The sequence below is a fragment of the Amblyomma americanum genome, chromosome 8, assembly GCF_052857255.1.
Source record: "Amblyomma americanum isolate KBUSLIRL-KWMA chromosome 8, ASM5285725v1, whole genome shotgun sequence".
Lineage (NCBI taxonomy): Eukaryota > Metazoa > Arthropoda > Arachnida > Ixodida > Ixodidae > Amblyomma > Amblyomma americanum.
The window spans coordinates 121,214,379-121,230,415 of NC_135504.1; positions in this window are offsets into that span (position 1 = coordinate 121,214,379).

Below are 16,037 nucleotides of genomic sequence, written 5' to 3' on the forward strand. Positions count from 1 at the left end.
CATGAGCCCCAGCATACACGCCCTGTTTGTCTGCTGACGGCGACTTAGCGAAGCAGCTGCACTAAGCAAAGGCAGTTTTCACAAGGTTTTCAAGCTAGGTCATGCACGAAAACCTTAACGCTACCTCAGTGTCTACATTATCAGCGCCACCCACGAGTTATAAATAAATGAAGACTCCAGCAAGAGCTTACGTAGTTCGAAAGAAGCCACTCGCCCCAATAACTGCTGCGGAAATGGAGACGTCAATCATATTCCTCGGTATGCGCCTAGAGGCCGAATTAAGATCCCGGCTGGCGCTCGCTGCAATGCGGCCAAGCTGTCAACTCCATCGTTCCGCAGAATGCAGTTTTCGAGCAAAGCGACAGCACGTTTTCCTCGCAGAACTTCGAAATAATGGTCCGAGTCGATAATGCCGTTCCTGTATTCAAGGCAGGAAAATAGCAAGTGTTTAATAAAACGGCACCTGGCACGAATCGATTGAGCTATTTTGAGATAATGATCAGGATGATATCACCCCTGGTAGCCTTTGTGGTTCTGTGTTGCTCTTGACCTTTCGACGGGCGCCTACACTTGCGAGGGAAGAGTATTGAGCTTACAGTTGATGTCGCGCTCCCACAGAGGGGTAGTTACGATGTATGTTTGAAAAGCACTCTTGAAGCCATTCTAAAGCATTCACTTTTCTTCATTCACCTGGATACTTATGACACACTGAGGTGATCTCATGGCTGCGCTGACCACAGGAACTTTAGGTGACATACCTCCACCGTGAGCATTTTCGCGGTTGATGTGTGAGTTAATACCTCTTTGGTTTATACATACTAGTTTTACCTTAGATTTATTTGCTTCTAGCATGAAGGAACTGTCCACTCGAGCCTGCCAAAGCCAAGCTGGGGTCTTCTCTAAAATGGAAGCGAAAATGGAAAATGTAATACCGAAGGTGGCAAGCTGCCGTCTCGAATAGGACTACACAGCACTCAGCCATCATATACCAATGATGGACAGCACGGTTACGCACCCTATTTTGAATAGAACGATAATCGCATACATTTTTCTCACAGCGAGAAATCATTACGGCCAGGAATGGAATTTATAGAAATCTCTAAAACATTTAGTGACTCGCGTACATAATTTAAGCATCAGAAAATGGCCCGGTAAAAAAAAATATCTTGTTCAAAAACAATTACCGATCGGCCTAACAGACTTGCTTAAAGGTGCTCAGGCAGTAGCGTGTTTTTCTCAGCACTTCAGACCGAGATTTGGGGTTTTCCTGAAGCTTGAACTTTCTTGCGGCTGGGAAAGACCCTCCACTTCTCCCCTCTGGACTAAGGCACCGTCACAGACGCTCAAAGGCTCCCTAAGCACTCAGATCTTAGAGTACGAAGTGTTTCTACCATGGCTGTATGATTTTATATTATAATCAGTACTTTGCGCATGGGAACATAAGACTGATAGCGGCAACTAAAACGCGAGCACGGAAACTAAAGCGCCTATTTGAAAACACAAACATTTTAGCTCCTGGAGTAAAAAAAAAAAACAGTTGGGGTTAAGTATTACTCCCGTGCATTCTTTCTGCGCTTTTGTAGCGATAGCTACATTACGGTAGCATTTCGAGCCTTCAGCGTGACTGCGCTGCCACGCCGTGGCTGCGCCGCCACGCTGTCACGTGGTTGGTCTCGTGGTGCGGAGCAGTTGCGGGCGGCGCGGCGCCATGGCTGATCACGTGGTTCGTCACGTGGCCAAGTTACACTCGGCCAGCTGTAGCTATTACGTCACTCCAGGTTTAACCAGAGCTAAACCACCGCCCATTTTTAAATTGGCGTCAAGTACGCAAGTATTCACATTCCACATTTCATTTATTCCACATTTATCCTGTTACAGAAAAAATGTGAGGGCAAGGACTAAAAGCTGCTAGTTAAGCAGCTTGACTAAGGCCCTTGCCCCCTTTGATGGCAGCGTACAGCGGTTTCAAATCACACAAAAATTTACACACAATGATTAGATTAGTTTCTGCAGAAGTTCTTGCACTACAGCACAAAATACGATCAAATAATATTTTACGCGCGTACAAAAGAAAACATTATACTGAGTCAGCACACGCACACACACATATATATATATAAAAACTCTATACACAAAAATTTATACAACATGTGCATACTTCAAAAATGATATCTGAAACAAAGACAAATGTATTTATACAGAAATGTTTCATTAATTACAACATGAAAATGCCAATCCTTAATCTATTGCTTCATACTGTTAGATTCCTAAAATATTTAACGAGTGCGGGTCTTGACGCTGTTCTTATGTCCATGTCTGTGTCTTGAAGTGTGTTTAATAATACTGGCAAGCGATTTTCCAATCTATTAAAACCGTTATTTGTGCGCGAAAAGGGGACTAGCCAAATGTTTCTGTGTCTTATGTTGTAAGGAACATCCCAAGATTGTCTGAGATGGCAAAGCGAGAGAAAGCATGTATTGGATTTTGCCAACGAGATTTTATACTTCATACTTAAGTTTAAATTGTATAGATGTACTGCAGGGACTATATTATATGTTGAGAAAAGCTCTATTGTATGGCCATCATACGGTAAGCCTGCAATGTGACGGATTGCTTTCTTCTGCATTAAAAATAGCCGGTGTATGTTCGCCTTTGATGTCGTTGCCCAAACAAGGCTACAGTAATTGATGTGTGGGGTAAATAAGGCATTATATAACATTAGCTTTATCTTAGGTGGGACAATGTAACGAAGTCTGCACAGAACGCCACAGGCCTTGGCCAAGTTGCGAAGCACATTTGTTACATGTGCATCCCAATTTAAATGTTCATTAAATACTACACCTAAGGTTTTCACCTCACGTACAGTATCTATTTTTTCTTGGCCTATCTTTAAACAAATACCGTAATCAAGAATTTTTTGCGCAGGTCGAAATAGGACAGCCTTGGTTTTTTTCGTATTTATTTCTAATGAATTTACTTTACCCCATTCTAACAGTTTACTAAATGTAATATTACCTAAAGACGATAATTCACTAGCGTCCTCTGACTGAATAAAGAAACTTGTGTCATCGGCATAGACTACAAAGAATGCCTGGTTGCTTATTGTTACTATATCATTTATATAGATAGTAAAAAGAATGGGTCCTAATATACTACCTTGTGGCACCCCACAAGATATGTTGCGTAGAGCTGACGACTCCTCTTTTAGTGAAACGCTTTGTTGTCTCGCGGACAGATAGGATTGTAAAAGGGCAAGAGGTATTCCACGGAATCCGTAATGTTCAAGCTTAGAAAATAGGGTTGTGTGGTTAATTCTGTCAAATGCCTTGGAGAAATCTACAAAGGCGCCTAGTGTTAATTTTCGTTGTTCGAAACCTTTAATAATAAATTCCTTTTGTGTGAGAAGGGCCAGTTCTGTTGACATACCTTGTCGGAAACCAAACTGCTGGATGGATATTATAGAATGCTTATCACAGAACGATACAACTCTTTTGCAGATGACTTTCTCCAATCCTTTTGATATGACAGGCAGCACAGAAATAGGCCTATAATTTGAAAACTCATTTTTGTCTCCCGACTTAAACAGAACAGTGACTCTGGCTAGCTGCATTTTTTGTGGGAAAACACCAGTAGTCAAACATGTATTGAAAATATGTGTGAGAGCAGGTACCAGGAGCTCGAGCACAAACTTTATGGGGCGGATAAGAAGGCCATCAATATCACGCGCTTTGCTATTCTTCAAAGACATAAAAATAGAATACACTTCATCTGGAGTAACTGGATCAAAAAAAGCAGTGTGGGCATTCGGTAGACCCAAGTAGGACGATGCTTTATCATCATGGTCACTGTTCGCTAAAGTCGTAAAGTATTCATTAAACTTTTTTGCTAGTTCTCTTCCTTTAAAACTTTGATTATTGACACTAATTTCGAGGTCTCCACTTTCGTGCGTATTGCGATTTAAAAGTTCGTTTAATTCACGCCAGAGAGCGTCTCCCCCAGTTGCAACGCGACCAAAAAGATTTTCAAAATAAGTGTGTTTGGAGTTGCGTAGCACTTTTGTTACGCTGTTTCTGTATTTCTTAAATGATATGAAGTCATGGGGGTCTTTTGTTTTCAAGAACTGAAAATACATCGCATTTTTTTCACTAATCATTCTAATACATTCGTCAGTGAGCCATGGTTTCCGACATTTTTTGCGTTTTTTGACAGATTTGTACTTAAAGCAATCTGTGTAAGCACGTTTAAGCAAACCCAAGAATATGTCGTAGGCATCATCAGCAGTAGTACACTCAAGCGCAGATGTAAAGTCAATTTCCTCAACTGCAGTTCGGAAACGTTCAAGCGTTTTTTCATTAATTTCTTGAACTACAAATGATTCACAAGGCTTTTCGAAGTTTTTACATAGCTCACCGGGCTTACAAAACATAAAAATAGGCAAATGATCACCCAGAGCTGCCGTTATAACGCCGGCTTTGATACAGCCTTCCGGATTATTTGTGATGAATATGTCAAGAAGACTTTCAGAGTGACAAGTGATGCGTGTAGGCTCTGTTATAACGGTTGAACAATGAAAAGTGTCCAGAAGCAGACACATACGTTGCGAGTTTAGAGTAGGCTGAAGCATGTTAATGTTGCAGTCACCACCGATGGTAATGTGCAGTTTATTCAAACACGCGAAATTCAGGAGCCTTTCTAAGTAGGCAAAAAATTGATCAGTATTCCCATCTGGCGGCCTATAAGTAACGACAAATATAGATTGCTTGCATTGGAGCGTCAGAGTCTCGTAATCGGGAGTAATGGCTGTGAAGTCGGGGAGCACTACGCATGGCAACTGTTCTGATATCAACTGCATTACTCCCCCACCACGCCTGCAGGGTCTGTTTAGGTAGAAACTCCTGTAGCCTTGTAGACAAAGCACTTCTTCTTGCGTTTTATACCATGTTCCGGTTACCATTATCATATGAAAATTGAACCTAAATTCATCAAAAAATGTTGTTAGTTCATCGTGTTTGTTCCTTGCAGACTGCGCATTAAAATGTAGAAAGGCAAGGTGCGCACTGTCTTTCGGGCAAGCGATATTTTTCGGTGTGTTCATCAGCACGGGGAAAGAAGATGCACTGAGTAGCGCAAGAGGTGCTTACACAATCTTTTCCAAATCAGCTTCGCATGAAATCCGGATGACACGAGATGTCTCCGTTTTCCGCGCGAAAACTTTGCCGCCTTTTGCCCATGCAAAACGCCAGCTCATTGCCTTCTTTTTTGCGATAGTCTTTCCTAGCAGAAACTTAAGCTGAGGACAAAGGTGTTCGTTCACAAACACCGATGCCTTGGTTGAAAATCCTAGGTCTTTGGTGTTTAGTTCCTTGCTGCGTGCCTTGTCAATCACTTGGTTTCGTTTCGCATGGCTGTTGAAAACGGCAACAATGTTCTTGCTTTCGGCGTCGTTCCAAACAGGAACACGATGACACACCTCGATATCCTGCCTATCTATAGGCTCACCCACTGCGTCGCCCACTTTAGCAAGCAGCTCTTCTAGGTTTTCATTATCCTCACACGGTACACCCTTTATTTCAATGTTCTTGATCCTAGAATACTGATCTTGTTCAGTTACTCTAACAGAGTTGTCGTGCACCTGTTTTCTCAGATTTTCAAGCTCCTGTAGCAATTCTTCATGAGATTCTTTAAGTGCAGCATTTTCCTTTTTTATTTCGGCGCACTCTTGTTTCATTTCTTCGTAGTCTTTGTTGATGTACTCTAGGCTATTTTTTAGCTCCCTCAGTTCCTTTCGGAATTCACGCTTTAGGTCAGCAATTTCTGTCATGTCGCAAACAGCACGCAAAGCACTACACGTATCAAAAACGTCACCGGCAGCAGAGGCAGGGCAGAGGACAGTGCAAAAGAAAAGATACAAAAATGACAGCTCAAACCTGCGATTCAAGATGAAAGAATAAGCGTTGTTGCCGGTCCACTGCCTCCGCTGCCAAATGACCAGGATTGCGATGTCGCAGTCCTTTTACAGCCAGGCGACGTAGCAGTGCTGTGATGCAGTGCCACGTGATGTCCACCACGTGATGTCGCAGGTATGCAGGGGTCCTTTTGTTGGCCGGAAATCAGCCCAGGCAGTCCGGTGGTCCTCACTATCAGCTGATAGCGCTCGGGGCAGTAGGCGTCTGCGATTCAAGATGAAAGAATAAGCGTTGTTGCCGGTCCACTGCCTCCGCTGCCGCGCCTCGCTTACCCAAGATCTCTTCATTTTCCTGCAACTGCTTAAGTTTTCTAGTTCGCTATTGTCTTGATGCTCTAGTGCATAAACAAATAGGTGCAGGAGTACACGTGGGCTCAAATATCATACCGCAGCACCTTTCAAAGGCTGAGCCGTCATTTCCGGGACATATGTTTGATTGTTTGTATACCTTGGACAGGGTTAATTGGTGAGACATGGCAGAGGCCATTGCCCTGCAGTGGCCGTAGTCAGGCTGATGATGGTGAGACCCTGGACCACGGACAGTGGCATCACGTGGCGCATGAGTGCAAGAGTAATATTTTTTATTGGTGGAAGAGTAATAAAAAAATTGAGGTTGAATGAAGGTGTCCGAAAGCGCCTCAGGCTTGCCGAGTGAAATGATCAGTCAGCATAGAGTAAAAATTGGACACGGCATTTGTTACCTGCTTTAAGGTAATGACGCGACAGCGTGTTTAGTTAATTTCTATGTAGGCAGGAAGTAATTTTCTACTTTATAATAATAGACTCCTGAGAGTCTTCATACGCCTTAAGCGATGCGCCAATTCCGAGGGCAGGTGCTCCCAGTGGTGGGCCTTTTGCGACCCGGGTTCCTATTCCCGAGCGACCAGTCATTAATTGAAAAGCCCACCGTGGCAGCTGTTGGAATGTGCACCCAAAACAAACCTGCCTACTCCCTTGCACTTTATGTGGAGTAAACAATTTTTATCGAACACTACATATCGCATTGCCATATTCATTTTATTCCCATACGCTCCTCTATTTTTTTTACTCTGTTCCAAGCAAGGCGGGTCTTTATCAGAATACCTACTTATCTGCCTTTTCGCTCTGCAGCTAGCCTACCTAACCCTTCCCGACTTTCGTAGAATAAGCAGAGCTTCTTTTAAGTACCTCTGGTAGAGCAGTGCCTCCCTGCATATTTAAGTCAAACATATCATTCGCCTTCAGCACACCTACTAGCGCCAACTTCCAGCTGCCAAAAGGAAGCGAACCCTGAACTCAACAGCGATATTTTCATTTCATGGTCGTTGGAAAAGAGAGTGGGATGGGATGCTGCGCCATCATGTTGGTGGTAGTTTGCTACTCTTCCTGCGCGCTGCAAAATGCGGCTCATGGTATTGCTCCCTCGCTCGTCCCGAATAGTTCTGACAGCCATAGAAAATACTTGATGCATGCCAAATATTGTTATTCTCGCTGTATTCTGGATGTTCAGTGCAATGAGGCTCGTGGTTGAAGTCGAAGAAATTAAAGTAGCTGAAAGCATTATTTTCCTAGAATTTGTAGGCTTTTCAGTCGTGTATGCATCCCACCCTTTCTGTGCAGCTCCGAGGATAGTCGAGCTATTGAGTGGCTTTGAAATCATTTTAACAGAGCAGCGTTAGTGCCCCATGTCGGAAAAATTAGTGCGGCGTCGGTGGCGTCCCTGTTTGAAGCCTCGGCCGCTTGGGCAACCTAAATAGGCCACCTAGGTGACGTGACCTTGTGACGGCATCACAGCCTGTACACGGATTGTGCGCATCTTGATCACGGTGTAAGAGGGCAGTCAAATTAATGAGTGCTCGCGAGAGGTTGTTCGGGAAGAGCAACCTGGGTCTCGCAAGCCCCCACCGATGGCAGCACCTGCCATCACAGAGCAGCGGCGCATCGCTTAACCGGTGCACTAATGCGCCAGCAGTGGTATGAGGACTCCCAGCAATCTATGAATGTAAGTTCCGGAATCACCCATTTGGAATATACGGCAATAACCCATTAACGGTAACGCGTGTCATACTCTTAACACGAAGCTTAACTATCGCCTCAATTTTTTTTTATTGCAAAGTGTACTACAATATTAACACTAAATTCTTAGTGCCACTAAACGAGGCCCAGTAGCATAAGCAGTGCGGTGAACTTCCTATTAGAAAAGCGGTGGCTTTGGGCACTCGGCTTTTGAAATTGGCCGAGAAAAGTTCGGACCTCCTGGTTATCGTTCTCTTTATTGAGATAAGGTGTGGTGACGCTTCATCTGTTAATGATAGTTTCCTTTGTAAAAGAAAATCCCAGGAAGAAACACGCTGGCACCGAAACGTTCGCTAATACAACTCTCCCAAATCTTTCTCCATTTATTTTCACTTCCTCTTGTTTTAATGTAACAGCATAAAAGTGGTCCTTACACCAAAACCGCGGCGATGTACGGAGTCATGAAATTCGCTTATTGGTTGAGAGAGGTCCAGTGACCATGTCACGTCATTACAACCTGCCCACTGTGTGGGTGGCAACCTGGCCACCGAATTCTGGGGGACCTACCCACTCGCGGCCCTTATGTAGGAAGGAAAATTCCTCCAAGGTGGCGTCTCTTGTCCTATGACGTCATCACGCTTGTAATTTCGAGATTAGCCTGTGGGGGCGATGCCTGTATTTTGGTTCTTGCTATTTTCTACCTTACAAGAGCTTTGTTTTAAGTAAGAGTGGCGTTTTTGTGATCAGGAGCTGGTAATCTATCGATACAAGCCAACTTAAATTTCTCCTCAGTGTCACTTTAACGAAGGTCAGTTAAGTTCTTTTTGTTTCGTTTTTCACGCAATGACAAATCGGAGATTTTTTTGGCATAGACGGAGGTTCTTTTATGGCTGAGAAAGAACACAGGAAATTGTTGCAAGGAGCACCTTAGTGCTTTTCCTGCAAATTCACAGCCTCAACCTGCTGGCTATACTTAAGACATCGCTAGATTGAAAACCCATAATCCTTGATTTATTGCGTCAAATTTAAGCAGTTGTTTAGAAGCAAAAATAAACTAACTTCCCAATGGGAAACGTCGTTACCATTGCTGAGAGCAACGTTCACGTCCTAACAGTTTTGCTCAAAGTTACAAAGAATTTAAAAGCCCGCCTCACGTTCTAACCACGGCATTAAAAGTTTCACTCAAGACAAGGCAAGCTGCACAGATATAACATAAAGAAATTCGGCTGTACAACTTTCCTATCAGAAATAAAATACCCACAATCATACACATAAAATCTGTACAAGCGCATTTTGAAACGGGAAGCTGTTTATGAACGTAGTTTTGTCATACTAACCCGGATCTCTCCGGAGAACACTCGGACTGAAAGAATGGACTAGGCGACGGGTGTACCCACACAAACGCACATATAATACACCGTACGTGGCACACAAACTATAAGACAATACAAACAAAACTAACACAACACACAAAGACTCTATGATACCAGGATCCCCCCAGTTAATCATGTATGCTGACGACACGAATATGTTTTTTACAGGAACAACAAAAACATGCCTTGAAAAATCTGTCAATGATTACTTATTAAAACTTTCCAGGTGGCTACAAGCCAATCGCATTACTCTAAACACAACAAAATCTAAATACGTAATTTTTAAACCGACAAGCGTTAGGGATCAGAACCCTATTAGCATCAGATATGAAGGTAGCCTATTGGAGGAGGTCACTGAGCAAAAATTCTTGGGTGTATGGTTCAGCAGTGATCTGTCCTGGAACGCCCATGTGAGTTGCCTTAAGTCTGATTTATCACGGATCATTGGTTGTCTTTACAGAATCCAGCACTTGATTCCATCTTGGATGAAGCAGACATTATATTATTCTCTATTCTATTCTAGAATTAGTTATGGTATTTTAGTCTGGGGTACGACAACTGAAACTAATTACAAAAAATTAATTACTTTACAGAAGAAAGTGTTACGCATATGCGAAAATTATCATGGCGAAAATAGGGAACTAAGAACGCATCCACTTTTTTTAAAGTACAATATGCTGAGGGCAGACAAGGTATACTACTTTAAGTTGCTACAATGGATACATAAAAATCGCTTGTATGTCACATCCACAGACAGAATAAACTTGTACGCTATCAGAGACCCGAAAATAGAGATGCCGAGGATAAGGACAAATTATGGTCGTCAAGCACTTTCTTTTCAAGTTATCAGAATTCTCAATAGAAGAGATATAAATATTAATTACAGTAAACCCTTCTCCACTTTCAAAAACGAATGTAAGGGAGCTCTTCTCTGCAGCGATGTCACCTATAGCAATCGCTAAAATTTCTTTTTACTGATTCTGTGTTCGCCTCTCTGTACTCTTTTTTTGTGTTTATATGTACATAATGTCTTGTTTTTCAGTAGGCTAGAACAAGCCTTAAGTAGAACTTTGTTATTTGATGTAGTGTTTCATGTATGTCTTGGTCCTTGTTTCTTATTTATATACTCATCGTACATTTATTATGCAAATTTTTGTCACGCGCTTCTGTCTTTTTTTTCCGTATGTATTTTCCTCTGTATAACGCTTACATCTGGCCTACTTTTTTTTACCGGCCCGCCGGACTGTTATAATTTGTAATTTGTATGTTTGTTTGTCATGTAGTAGGGGGCTGAGGCCCTGTCAGGCAACATTGTGCCTTTAGCCTCAGCCCCTTCTTAGGCAAACGTCTAAGCAACAAATAAAAAAAAAATACACACGACCCGGGCACACTGCTACTAGCGTCTACTACTAGTGTTCTACTATTAGCGGTCGGCGTTCGTGCTCACGGTTGGTTCGTTGTGGCTGTGGCGTTGTATGGATCCAGTAGGCTGCGTCGAGGCGGCGTTCGCCGTGCTTGGGCTGGTGTCGCTGGCGGCGTTCGACGTGCTTGGGCTGGCGTCGCTGGCGGCGTCTTTGGCTGTGTCGTAGAAGCTCCCGGTCCAAGCGCCCGTGGAGGTGATGCCGGTGTTGTTGGCGTTGGGGGCACCACCCGGATGGGTACCAACAGCGCTGGAGACACTTCTGGCCGCAGCAGGTGGTAGCGCCCTCCGCCGACTCCCCGGAACGGGCTCAGGCACGGCAGGAGGTCCACGATGCGGGGTCGTAGAACGCGAGCTCACCGAAGCAGTAGCCGGCGTCGCTCTCTTCCAGCCGATGTGTCCCTGACCCGCCGGAGCCTCCGCTTCTCTGCTGCCCCCCCCCCCCCCCCCCCAGTGCCTCGCTCTCTGTCCCTTTTTTATAGCCTCGGTGTTAGTCCACGTAAGCCTTGTCGTCGTCTTCTTCTCTTCTCCACCCATCATCTCTCTTCACCTAACCGAATGCTTCTCCACCAATCATCTGTCTCCACCTAAACGAATGCTTCTTCTTCCTCTTCTTTTTCTTCTGTTAATTCGCGTCGTCTTCACACCTTTTTCCTTTAAAATTTAATTTAGGGTCCCTAATATATGTGCCACATACATCGTGGATGTCCAACATTCACGGGAAAAAGTTTTGAACATAGAGAATTTTTAAGATACTCTTATATAAATTTTGAAGATAATGGCCCATTCTTCGGAAATGTAGCAAAATTTTTCTTTTAAAGTGTTTCCATCGGTCGCATAAATCAGTTAAGAATACTATAGAAAACCAGTGGGGAACGTTGTTGACGACAGCAAAAGAGCTAATAGAAAAAACTATCTGCAAGACTGGCATTGGGTGATCTGCGGATATATTGATTGTTATAGTGAAATCGTATATTATATGAGAAATATTGTGTTCATAAACGGTTTCTCGTTAAAAAATGCTTTTGTCTCGAATTGTTGGGTATGATTACACTATACGAATAATTATATCCTCAGAAGAAGTTTCAAGGTTGCCTCGCAGATAAAATAGGTATCAAAGAATTCTGAAGTTGATACGAGGTGAGTACAGAGACGGCGAAACAGAATCAAAACCCACCAATGGTGTCGCAAAGCTGCCACCACGAGCTTTATGGCAATTATAATTATTCTAAACCCGCTATACACAGGAACACGGTTACAATAATACTTATGGCAATGCCAATTATTCTGCGCCGCAAAAGAGTTCGCGCCTTGGGAAATTAAGTTCGAACCATTCGCAATTTTCCTCGCAGCCCATCATTGTAACAGCACAAAGCATTATTTTTTTTTCGACTACACGAAGCTTTCTTTGAACCTTCCATTCCTTTTACTGTCTCCTTTCGTTTCGGGCTTCTCATTTTAAAGAGGAATTTTCGTATCCCCTTGATACACATTTATGCGCAACAGGCGGACCAAAGTTCCTTTTGGAACACGTTCAGACGAAAGTGGCGGTCAGTCATCCAACTCGAACGCTTCAAGTTCCCGTGAACCTCGTGTAGATTTTGAAACCAGTACAAAAACGCCTCTATCGAAGCGGGCTTCCAGGCTGGAGAAGGCACTCATTGTTATGCGGACCTTGGGGAGCTGACTGCAACGTTCGCGATGTTGGCGAAATGTTCGCGAAATGGCGACGATAACGATCCTTCGATTCAATTTGCGCACAGGAAGCATGGGCAAAAAACGCCTTGAGTAAAATACTTAGTCTGCACCAAAGTGAAGTTGACGGCTCATTTTTCTTAGCATTCTGCCGAGCGAGACCGCGGGCGTCAGACTGAGGGAAAGGTTTCTTCTATTGCAAAACGACTGGGCAAACGGTGCCACTGGAGATCAAACCCCGTAAGAGGCGCTCCTGCTCATAATGCGGGGCTAGTATTGTGGGTTTCTCGATCTGTTTCGTCACCTTGTCGCAATTTTTCTTTTTAATTTATCTCTTTGGACATATTGCTATTCCCTTCGGGGATATTAGTACAGCAGGAAGGAATACAGAAAAGAATAACACAATAACACCGCGAAACAATAAAATACAACACAGACTACCCATTTTAATAGCTGTATACTTAACAATTTTTGGGCAATAACGGAATTCAACATCGGCAGTGATGACTTGGATATTCCTTTCTTGTGGTTCCCCTGGTCTTCTTTACATTTTTTTTCATTTTCTGTCTGAGAGAAAAATAAATTAGGATTCCACTTTCTTTCATAAAATTTAAGACAATGCTTCAAAACCAAGCTGTGCGTGCACAGTGGGTGCCCGGTCACTGCGGCGTCGCAGGCAACGAAGAAGCTGACGACCTCGCGACCGCTGCACACCAACTACCTGTCAGCAACCTGCCCCTTGCGCTGGAGGACGTGCGTGCGGCCATCTACGACCATCTCCGAAAGCAGCACCCCGACCCACGCATCGCGGGAGGTGAGCGCATCGACAGTGTCACCGGCTGTCGCGCACTTACACGGTCACAACGTGCAATGATCCTCCGCGCGCATTGGCTGCGTGTGGCCCGGGGAACGACGCGTGCGTCACGGAATCGCGACGAGTGATGTGTGTGACGGATGCGGTGCAGTGGAAACACTAGATCACCTGCTCCTTTACTGTGCCGCGTTCGCCGACGCTCTTCGTGATATGCTCGCGGCCTATAGGGCACAGGGCATACTACCAGACTCCATCAAGACGCTATTGTGGCCGCAGGGCAGTGCGTGCACTCGTGAGCGAACTTTGGTGAGCGTCTGTGCATTCCTCCAACACACGGGCTTGACGTCCCGTCTGTTCTCCGTCAGGTAGTTACACGCAGTGACCGAACGCTCCGCGAGTTCTACCTTGAACGATTAATAACTGGACGCCCCACTCCAGTTGTAACCAACACAGTGCTGTGCGCGTGTGTGATTTAATTCCTCTAAAATGAACTAATCACGCGCACAAACTGGACACATTTCTTATTGAATAAATAGTTTTTACATATTACTTCTCCCCCTATCCTCCCTTCCTGTCTCCTCACCTCTTTCATTTCATTTCTGCATTCTGCCTGCTATCCTTTATTTCCGCTGCCCCAGCTCAGGTGCTTCAGTATCGATGGCAGATGCCTGTGCAAGCAAAAATCTTTTCCTTCCTTTTTACTATTATTTTTAATAAACCCACTACCACCTACACGAATAAAATACCTAAAAATAATAAACTTTCAAAAAATAACAAATACAAAAAAAATGAAAAATTTAGGCAGCAAGAGAGAAAAGGGAAAGGTTTTCGCATTCCCGCCCTCAAGAATACTTAAGTGCAATCCTGTAATATTTCTTTCGGCGTGTTCATTTTCCATCTGGCACGGTGCACGCTTGGTGATTTCTCCCCGAGGATAGAGATAGATCGGCAAACATCCCAGACGAAATACGTCGAACCTACCAGGTTAGCCCTATAACCACGAATATGGATCCAAATCTACACGCAGCCAGAAGACAGACAAGGGCTGAATATGTAGAGGCGAAGATAGCCATACAAGATCAGGAAGTCTACACTGACGCCACATTGTAACCGTGGACTCGTAGCCAAAGTATCAAGAAAACGGTATCGGTTGTCACAACAAAGGACGGTGGCCTCATCAGCGGCGCATCCACGAGAAATGGGACGATTACTGAGGCAGAGGAGATCGCCTTAGCTCTACCGGCAGCCGAGGGCTATAGCACCAACAAATCTCTCACAATCATAACAGATTCCCAAGAAGCGTGCAGACGCTACATGGTAGGAAGAATCAACAAGAAAGCACTAAGGATTCTCTTGAAAATGCCGCGAACCAACGAAAAGATCACACATAGGATCTACTGGGTACCTGGACACGCCGGAGTCGGCAATCTGAAGGCGTACAAGCTTGCTCGCGAGCTTACTATCCGAGCTGGTGCGTCAAATGCCTCGGACGGCCCGGAGATAACGGTAGAGCTCACGTACGCAGCTATCCTCAACCTCATCAAAGGCAGAAGATGCAAATATCCCCAGCCACATCCTCTGCTAACACAATATGAAGCGACATGTTGGCGAAGACTCCGAACAGGAGCCTTCCACAACCTTCACATTCTACATAAGATGTATCCGGAGCAGTATAGGGATACATGTCTGTGATGCGGGGTAACCCCAACGCTGTATCATATCACGAATGCATACACAATGTAGCTTTCCGAGGTGACAAAGAGCCAAATGCGGAGCAGTGGGAGGACCGGCTAACCAGCAGCCAGCTCAAGGTCCAAAGAGACCTAGTGAGCCACGCATGCCGGATGGCCAGGGACAGTGGTGCCTTGGACTAGGGGCGCCAACCACGCTCAGCCTGGAAGACATCGGCAATCTTCGGGCAAGCAGCAATTAGACTCCTTTATTAGAGCAATAAAGTTTATTCACTCACTCACTCCCCGTTGCAGGCTTATTTCTGAACTGTGTAGTTATTCCCTTGTTTCTGAAGTACGCTTACAAGGAACAGAGGCTGCCTAATTTATTTAAGATCTGGGAACATCGGGGGACGTTGCTAGAGCGCCAAAAACCGATAATTGTGCGGGTATATTTTATAGTGAAAGTGAAGGTAGTGCGAAAAACTACGACAAACCGAACAACGGGAGGTAGCGTTCCTGTCTTGTCTTCCTCCCTGCTCCTGTCCTCGTCTTTCGCTCTGTTCTCACCTTGAACGAGTGTGTATAATAACTTATCGTCCCAGTCCGATAAAACCTGAATGATTTTTTTCGTTTGTTTCCGTGCTGTGCTCCTCTGTTATTTTTGGTTTCTGTTTGTTCTCCTAAGCTCCTCGGTTCCTGTTGCTGCTTATTGTCCACCCTTGTAATCAAACTTAAATTTGAAATAAGCTCGATGTCTTGAAATACCGTTGATACGAAAGCAACATAAATGCAAAATTTAAGCAAAGTGTTTTCTGACTCTGAATCGGAAAGTATGGCAGCGTTGCGCACGGTGCGCATACAGAGAAGGGCTCTTTGTACCTCAGGCCATGTCACCAACGATAACCTTTGCGGCTATCGTATTGCAACTCATTACGTCAGGGGAAGCCTGAGGCCAATAACAAAGAGAGCTAGGCGCGCAAAACGGTGCGCACAAGCAAAAGCGACATTTTAAAGGCACAGCGCGCATAGGTGCACGAAACATTGCAGAGCGGACTCGGTACTATTCCGCGTTCCGAGTTCTGTATAAAGCGCTGAGGTTACT